The sequence below is a fragment of the Haliaeetus albicilla genome, chromosome 9 (assembly GCF_947461875.1).
Source record: "Haliaeetus albicilla chromosome 9, bHalAlb1.1, whole genome shotgun sequence".
Classification (NCBI taxonomy): domain Eukaryota; kingdom Metazoa; phylum Chordata; class Aves; order Accipitriformes; family Accipitridae; genus Haliaeetus; species Haliaeetus albicilla.
The window spans coordinates 29,265,606-29,274,496 of record NC_091491.1 but is presented as its reverse complement, the minus strand read 5'-3'; the positions used below and the strand labels follow the sequence as shown (position 1 = coordinate 29,274,496).

General features: G+C 55.5%; 1 long non-coding RNA gene across 1 annotated transcript; it reads left to right on the top strand.

The window, feature by feature from the left end:
* The first annotated feature begins 4,200 nt into the window (after positions 1 to 4,200).
* On the top strand, positions 4,201 to 6,938 carry LOC138686690 (uncharacterized). Its single transcript, XR_011325982.1, has 3 exons — positions 4,201 to 4,511; positions 4,838 to 4,949; positions 5,604 to 6,938. It is a non-coding gene; the product is annotated as an uncharacterized lncRNA (long non-coding RNA).
* The last annotated feature ends 1,953 nt before the right edge of the window (positions 6,939 to 8,891 follow it).

Genomic DNA, 8,891 nt, shown 5'->3' with positions numbered 1-8,891 from the left:
GTGATCCTACTCAGGGCAGGAGCAGTACTCAGGGGCAAAGGATGGATCTATTCTGATGAGGGTGCTCCTGGCAGCCCTGACACTGCTCTTGCTCAACGTGCTGTGCTTGGGAATGGTCCCGGTGGTGCCTGGAGGTCACCCCCTCCCTCCTTATCCTGCCTCTGCTTCTTGACCCTGCTGCTGCTTCTCACTGCTGAGAGGTCCCTGCTGTCCCCTGTAGCTGGCCGATGTGCCTCTGGCTGGGTGCTGGCATGCAGCAGAGGGTGCTGGATCAGCAAGAACGGAGGCAGCTGCTTTCCTCTGGCTCACCAGTGCTTTCCCTGAAGCCCCTCTGGATGCTACCCTGCTTCCTGCCTCTCTGAGCCTGCTCAGTGGGGATTAGCCATGCTTGGCAGGGACTTTTGCAGATGAGGGAATTGCCCTCCGTCTCACGGAGACAGGGATTTGCATTCCCTTTGCTGATGCTGTGGGCCAGCTCTGCCTCTCTGCGTTACTTTTGAGTTTTCTGTAGCACTGAATCCCTCAGCAAGGAGCAACGTGCTGTTCTTCGAGCTCACCTGCTGTGGAGCAGCACTTTGTCACGAGCAACGCCACTGGTACACATGGAAAGCAGGGTTCTGCGCAGGAGAGAGGGGGCCAAACCCCCGGCATGGCACAGGCCAGCTCTGCTTGTACTGCTGCCGGCCAGGCAGCGTCCCCCAGGGATGCAACACTTCCTCCTCTTCCTCCTCCTCGTCCCTTCCTTCCTTCTGAACCCTTCCTTTGTTTCTCAGCTCCTGAGAGATCCCTCAGGTTAATTGCTTGGCCAGATAATTCACTTCCAGCTGTGCTCTGGCAGTCATCAGTGAGGGGCTCGGAGGGGTGAATGTCCCAGGGGGGCAGCAAGTGGCTCCCGGGCTCCTCTTGGCAGTGGCCGTGTTTTGTCACAGTACACGTGGTTTTGTGCTGTGCCAGGCTGACATCCGTCTGCGTCAAGGGGCTCAGCAGTGCAGGGGGTAACTGGTGTGTGGGAAGCCCTGGCAGACACAGAGGAGAGGCCAGCTCCTCTGTGCGGGGTGATGTGTTCAGGACTGGGGATTTGGGGGGCCGCGGGGTGACTGCAGGTGCAGGGATGCCCCTGTGTGTTGCAGCACCCCATGGCTCTGGGGGTGCCCAGTCTGCATTTTGTTGCTGAAGAGAAGACAGAAATGCACAGGCAGGTGCACAGGGTCTTTTAAAAGATTTTGCTCAGGTGTAGTTTGCCATCCAAAATCGTTTCTGTGCCTGGGGGACAGTGACCATCCCTGGCTGAGCTCTCTGAGTGCTCTGCACCAAAACCCAGGGATGCACCTACAGATGCAGCTGGTGGCCCCTGCACTGGGGAAGGTGAGCCGCTGGCAGGGACATCAAGAGCACCTCAAGAGGTTGGCAGACTTTTTTTTCCCATGTTGTTCTTTAAAGCAGGTTTCCCTCGCAGACTCGGCTGGCCTGGGACCACGGTGCTGGTGGGAGGTGCGGGTGCCATGGGGACAGCACGGTACAGGGATGCTGCGGGGTGAGACGGGCACACAGGGACATGGCAGGAGTGCCACGAGAGACAGTGTGGCATCTTGGGGAGGCTACAGGGGCACAGGGCAGCCTGCCGCAGGATGGGTGTGGGTGTGCGTGGCTGAAGAGTGAGTCGCTGTGTGCTCCCAAAGCATTTGGAAATCTGAAGCAGCCCTGCCAGCGGTGGCAGGGAGCAGGCTCACCCCGAGAACAGCTTTCCCATGTGCAGTGTTTCCCCCTGGCTGGAGCAGCCCTGAAAAGCTCTGGGCCCATGCCCTGCTGACACCAGAGCCTCCCACGCCAGCACTGCCAGAACTCACCTAGCTCTAATCTGCTGCTGAAAACAACACAGCACTGCGACCTGAGCAGATTTGCCGCACCGCCTCCAGCCCGCTCCCACCCTGGCTGCCACGGGAGGGCCATGGGGTGGTGGGTGGGAGGATGGGCTGTCCCCAGGGTGCTGGTGTGGATTGAAACCCCCGGGGCCCTTCCATCCACCTGCTGCCTGCATGCGGAGGGGAGCTGGCAGGGCAACCCTGGCTCCTGGGACGAGCGTGCAGCAAAGGCTCTCTTGTGCATCAGCTCAGCTCTGCTGTGTGGAGGAGGTTGTGGGAATGCGGTAGGCAGATAGATACCCAGGCTCCTTGGCTCTAAGTGTTAAGCCATTGCTCGTCCCTCCCCCCATGCAGCCCAAGGGGGTTTTTAGCTTGTCTGTGAGCCCAGGCACACGGTGGAGCCCCAGTATGTGGTGCTTTACAGTTGTGCTGCTCCCTGCAGTCCCCCCCCAGACGCAATGGGTGTTGGTGCTGTGGCCCAGCCGGGTGCCACAAGCACTGGGTGTCCTGAACACTGGGCAGAGGTGAGCAACTGTCCCCAGGTCCTGAAAAGGTCCCTTTCAGCCCTGGGAGATGAGAACAAGGGGCAACGCATCCACCAGAGACGATTCAGCAGCCAGCACAAAGCGCAGACAGAGCCAAGCAGCGCGCCGGTGCTGCTGCTCATGCACAGGCTGGTACCGCAGCACCGGGCTGAGCCCCAGCCACCGCCTGCCACCCTGAAAGGCTCTTTGTGGCCCTGGCTGCTGCGGCTGGACCCTGCACCGCTCGTCTCCACTCCCAGTCCCCCACTCGTGGCAGGATCCTGCAGACGGATGCTTCTGTGACTTTCTGACCCGCTGCAGTCATGCTCTGGTTTGCACCGTAACTGAAACCCATGCCAAAATCCTCCAGAAATCCCTCAGAATGAAGAGAAGAGCACCAGCAACATGGGGTTTTTGGGGTTTGCTCTAGATGTGGTGACTCTCAAGCTGTGCTGGGCAGAAGACCTCATGTGCCGGTGTCTGGAGTGTGATGCTCTCCCAGGACATGCAACCCGTCTGAACAACACGTCCCACATGGCGCTGAGGGTCACCAGCTCTGTCCCCTAACAAAGACCTATGCCAGAACTGCTCATATTGCCCTGAGGTCTGTGTCCAGGAGCTAACCTGACCCTGGGTGCATGCTTGTACACAGCTCTGCCCAGCAGCATTGAGGCTTTTCTTTGCTGCTCTGTTTGGCCTTCCGTGGGATGGAGGATTTGCTACTAATGCTGTTACTTGTGAGTAAACAGGGCTTAAGTGGTCTTAGGCTGGGCTCAGTGGTGGTTTGTGCCTGGCATGTGCAGGGGATCATACCAGGGAAGCAGAAGTGGGACAGATGTCCTGGTATCTGAAAATAACACTGGGCATTTTTCTTTCCCATTCCAGGGGAATGCTGGTACCCTGAAGGACTGCATCTTCTGACTGCTGTTTCCCCTCTTCTGTAATTCTTTAGAAAAAAAACAAGCATGCTAACTCCATCCCAGAGATGGAAACAATACACCTGAATTCCCAGCCCAGCTGATAGCCAGGTCTCCGAGGAGGCAGGACACACAATAGAGCCCTTGTGCTTGGCATCTCCAGGGCATGCCTGCCAGGCTGAGCTCCTGCTCCTGGAGAACGCTGCTCCAGCGCTGCCTCCCTCCCAGCCACCCAGCTCCCAGCCAGTGGAGACGGGACTGCTGAGATCACCAAGATCTTTGAAATGTGCTTTTCGACAGGATTCATTCCGGTTTGATACAGCAGAGAGAAAGGGAATCTGCAAGGAATTACCCAGGGGCCTGTAGATGTCGGCTAGACCACAGCGAGGATGAAAGCAGATGAGCTTTTTTTAAGACTCGGCTGAAACACTCTTTACGATCTGCTCTCAGCAGTGCTTTGAGCTGAGCTGCTGGCTTTGATCCCCAGTGGAGTGCGGTGGGAGAGCTCGCAGGAGCTCCTGTAGCGCTGCAGCAGCGAGCAGTGGGCAGACAGGAGATTCTGAGCTAGTAACAGCGTTCCCAAAGCAATCGCAACTGTTTTGGAGGACTTCTGTAAGCAAAGGCAGCAAAGGAGCAGGGCTGGATTTTTAGCCAGCTGGTAACCACGCGGTGGATGTGTCTTAAGCTGTAACCACACCAGTGCACATCGCACCCCCATGGCAGAATTTTTAAAACATCACATTCCTTAAAATACCTAATTTTGAAGGTGGTAGGAGTGTTGTCAGCAGCAAAACCTACTGAAGCTTCTGCAGCAGCAGTAGCCCCTGAGCAGGCAGGGGGAAATGCAGGCATGGCTGCTTGGAGATGCTCCCCCCAGCCCGGGGGTCTGCACCCTTGGGGACGGACTGTGGGTCACCTAGCTCGGGCTGTCACCCCCCTGACGGCCGGGTCCTTGGCACCCTCCCACCCTTTCAGGATCAGCCCTTTTCCAGCCTGATTACAGGCCTGGCTAGAAATGCAGACAACTCATGGTTTCGGTGTGAGTCACAGAAGGTTTGGTGGCTTTTCTCTCCTTGCAACTCCAGGCTCTCCGGGCTGAAGCGGTTAGCTGGCAGCGTCGGGCTCCTCGCCCGGAGGAAGCAGATCTGCAGCCCTTGGACGCGGGGAGAGAAGTTGGGATGTGTCCTGAGCAGGCTCAGGGGGAGCAAGTAAGAGTCTCAAGTGTTATTTTGAAGACCTTTCCTCTTTTTTTTGCGGAAAGAGACCCCTGAGGTGGGGGGTGAGGAGGCTGGGCTTCCCGGGGACCCCCGGTACGGGGGCGTCTGCTCCCGGGGGCCCGCGCTTGGCGCCTGCTGTGCTCCCTCTCCCAGCCCCAAGGTGGGCAGAGACCTGCCAAACTTGCTCCCCTCCACCAGCAGGAGTTCCTGCCGTGCTGGGATTGCAGGGAGAGGCGGGTTTTTAATTAAGCAGACTGTTACAGCTGGGGGACACAGACAAGCGCTCGGGTAGGCAAACCCTTCCTTTCGTCTGTCAGGCCAGCGCAGGACCTCAGGTCTCCCGGCAAGCGTTGTCTCACGCCATTGGGGACAGAAGCAGCAGTTCTGGTATGCAGAGTGTCGCCCCAGAGGTCACGTAACATCTGGGAGGTGAGAGGAAGCCTGACCAGGCTACAGTCATAAAGCACTTCAGAAAGGAAATGTCTTATCTGTGCGATACGTGCCGCTGCCTTTTATGTGGTGTGCTGTGTTTGGGGAGAGCGCGGTGCTGTGCCAAGGCGGGGACCTGCAGCTCGGTCCCCCGGCACAAAGGCATTGCTGCCAGATGTGTCCTCCGCTCCCCGGTCTCCTAAGCCCAGCGCCCGGCCAGCCACACAGTTTGAGGCTGGGCCAGGTCCTGGTGCTCCTGCAGACCAGCTGCACTGGGTGGGCTCTCCCACGCACTTTGCTCGGGTACCGCTCTGTCTGGGCCCTGCAGTGTTTGCAGCACCTTCCAGCTCTGCAGCGGACAGTGGCCATGCAGGAGGTCAGATGTCCCCCCATCCCTCCCTGTCTTTCCTCTGCCCATCACCCTGTTGTGAGCCTCCTCCCCGGGATGGGCGCCTCGGGCTCAGCTGGCTCTCCCAAGCTCCCTGCTCCAACTCCTGCCACTGTCACCAAGGCCTCCGCATCCTCCAAGACTGTTCCCAGCTTTCAAAAATGCTTAGTACTTAAAGGCTTAAAGAGACTTGCAGCAGTTGTAAACTGTGGGAACTGTCTTTTATGTAAAACGTTATTATTTTATTTTGTTTGTACTAAAAATAGCTTGGAAACTGCTGTCAGTGAATAGCTATGGAAATACATCCTGAAGCAAGGTGAAATATCTCAAGGTGAACCTCTGCAATGGGCATCACCGACATCCTGCCTGGGAGCCCAGTGACCCCAACATCACTTCTCCAGCTTCAGCATCAGTTTGTAATGTCAACATAACCCTCTGTTATAATAGCAGCCCTGTCATTTATGCTTACTTATCAGTCTATTTATAATATCTCTAAGCAAGCCTGTTATTTATTGGGATAAAATTGGCTATCCAGAGAGGCTGAAGTCTGCACAGGGTCAGGAGGAACATGAATACCCTTTTTCTAGTTCTGACACTATAAGCCTCCCAAAGGTGAAGGCTGTCAATACTATTAGCAGATACTACTGCGCAACAGGAAGACAATTACTGCGGGAGAACTGTTTCTCCTGAGCTTAATGATTCACTAGCACGTGTGAGTGCCATTAATCCCCAAGGGAGCGGAGGCAGCTGGCCTCATGAACACACTATTCCCCGCTCAAGCCTTGCAGCAATGCTGGTGATGATGTGGAGAGGTTCTCCCCTGCTCTGGGTGTCTCAGAAAATACTCTGAGAGGGTGCAGGGCTGCTCTGCAGCTCACAGGGGGCTGGCACTCGAGCTGGACCATGCTTTGGGCTTTTTCAACAATACCTGCTACGCTGTGATGGGAATCCTTACTTGCCTGGCAGGGTCTTCGCCATTGAGCTTTTCCCTGCAGCAACAACTGTGCCATGCAGGGTCAGGCGAGAAGCTCAGCACATTCACTCGCCTTTTAGGTGTTCAGGAAGCTCCTAGACCCTCTGTGGTCACCACAGGAGGGATCACAGCTAGCCTTCATGGACAAAGCATCTCAAGTCCTCCCCCAACAGCAGCACTGGCCGCATCACAGCCCATGTGCTGGCTGCTGGGCTTTGCTGGGGGCAATGGCTGGCCGGTTGGGGATGCTCGCTCTCTGCCCGTGTGGCCACGGGGCATCCCGGCTACGGCAGCTGGGTCCTACACCAGGCCATTCTGCTCCGGCTGGTCCAACATGCACAACACAAGCTGGCACAGGCCGTGGAGTAGTCGGTTTGTAATGGAAATGCTGCCTGCAGAGCTCCCTCTGCTCCTCAGCAACACTCTGACACTTCTGTGCCTTATATTACATGGTTTGTATGAAATCATAGGTGATTTCTGAGCATAATAGGCACAATTAAAGGTACGATGATACACAGATGAGCTTACACTGGGGCTGCAAATTGAAAACATTCTCCTTCCCAGCAAAGGCTTGTACATTGGATTTACTGACTGCCTTTGTGGAGGGGAGGTTGGTAAGAAAAAATAAATAAAAGACCTTTTCTCCCAAGCTTAAAAAGCCTGGTAAGAATCTGTGTTCATTTGTTATTTATTGCCACAAAATATTTGTCTGACAGTTGTAATCGCTGCTAGTACCTCCAATGTGTCTTAAAGCTTAATTGCCTGAACTTTTCTGTTAGCAATGAGATAACACAATGACCTTCTTCTTGCCTCAACAATTAATTTATCCCATAGCAGCTTGTGACGCCTGCTGCTTCCTCCTTCAGCACCGTGTGCTCAGGAAAGGCCATTTGCCGGCTGTGCCACACTCCTGCGAGCCTCCACGAGGCACGGCACGTACAGCAGAGCTGCGGCGTGGGTGGTGATGGAGGTGAGGAAACCCGGGGGAGGAGTGGCTGTGGGGACCAGGAAGGCGAGCGGCGACACAGGAGAGACATAAATAGGAAGACTTTAGCCAGTACAAATCCTTCAGCCAGAGCGATCTACCCCAGCGAGTGGAAAAGTGCCCATGGGCTGTTTTTTAGGGTTCCCCTGGCAGAGTGCCATCGGGGCGGGTAGGGAGTGGAGGTGCTGCTGCCCCTCAACACGGGTCGGCTGAGAGCTCTGCCTGCACCCTCCTCGCCCTGTTGCAAGAGATGCTCTTGCTCACCTGAGCCCCAGGGGTGACCGGGTGCTCACAGGGCCCCTGCAGCAACTCGATCTTGGAGTTCCCTAACAGCAAAGCCACAGGAAGAAGGAATTGCCCTCTGGCATGCTCCAAAAGGCAGCATGCTGTAAAATTCATTACCCTCAGACTAGTTTTAGCCCTCCTGTAAAATACATTTTGTGTCTAATCTTGGTAATGCAACGTCTCTTCGCCACCAGCCTGGCAGTGCGTTTCACTGCCGATGAGTAACGAGAAGCCTCGCTGCAGCGGCGAGAGCAGCTCTGCTTGGCAGGCACATATGGTACCCTTTTTCTGGAGATATATTTTCCCCCGTCAGGCTGTTTTGAGCTTCCTTAACGTGAAATCACCAGTGCTTGTTTTACAACGCATCACGTGTCAGGTGAGATGGCTCTGTAGCTGGGTGGATGTGCCCTGGGGATGAAGTGTGAGGCAGAGCTCGGGGTCCAGCCCGGCTGCCCACAGCCTGGGGGTACGCACGGGGCTTGCATCCCTTCAGGAAAGCCTTCAGCCCATGGTCAGATATTCACTGGTATGTCTGCCCTCCAGAATGAGCTACGAGAGCTTTGTTAGACCAGGAGAGGGTTCATTTCTCCTTGTGGGCACTTACAGCCCATTTAAATCTATTTAAAACAGTCTGCAGAGAGGAGCAGCTCTTCATGCTACCTGCAAAGCAGCTGGTGCTCTGCTGGCCCCAGGTACAGAAAACTAAACAGTCTTCATTGCTTCCCTAAAGGAAGCCAGAAGAAATATTATTGCTTGTGGGGAACCTCTGCTGAGCAAGGGAAGACAAGCTTTTATGGATTGTATATGGCTGCTGGAGTTAGCTAATGAGAAAGCCAACCCCTGAGAGAGGCCGCAGAACCAGCAAAACTGCTGCTCCCCGCGCCCTGCGCCAGCTCTGCCTCCGGCCGTGCAGCATCCCCAGCCTCTGAGCCCTGCCGCTGCCTCCCAGGCTCTCCTTGCCAGCTCTGCTCACTGTCCCCTGCCCTGAGATGATCCCAACCACAGATTACTATTTGGTTCACGTTTTGGTATAGGGGGAGGAGGTTGTAGCATCCGCCTTTCACTCCCGTCCTTGTTCCAGAATGAGTCACAGGGATGAAGGAGCTGAGCAACAGGCAAGAGGATAATTCGCCTTGTGATGGTGATTCAGCCTCTGCAGAGTGGTGACAGAGTGAGCAGAGCTATTGTTTCTCCCCATCAGCTGATGACAAAAGCGTTCTTGCCCCTCTTATGACATTTCATTGTAGAAGAAGAAATAGGAACAAAAAGTGATGTGTCAAATGGTGATGAGTGAAGTCCCTGCTTCACGGA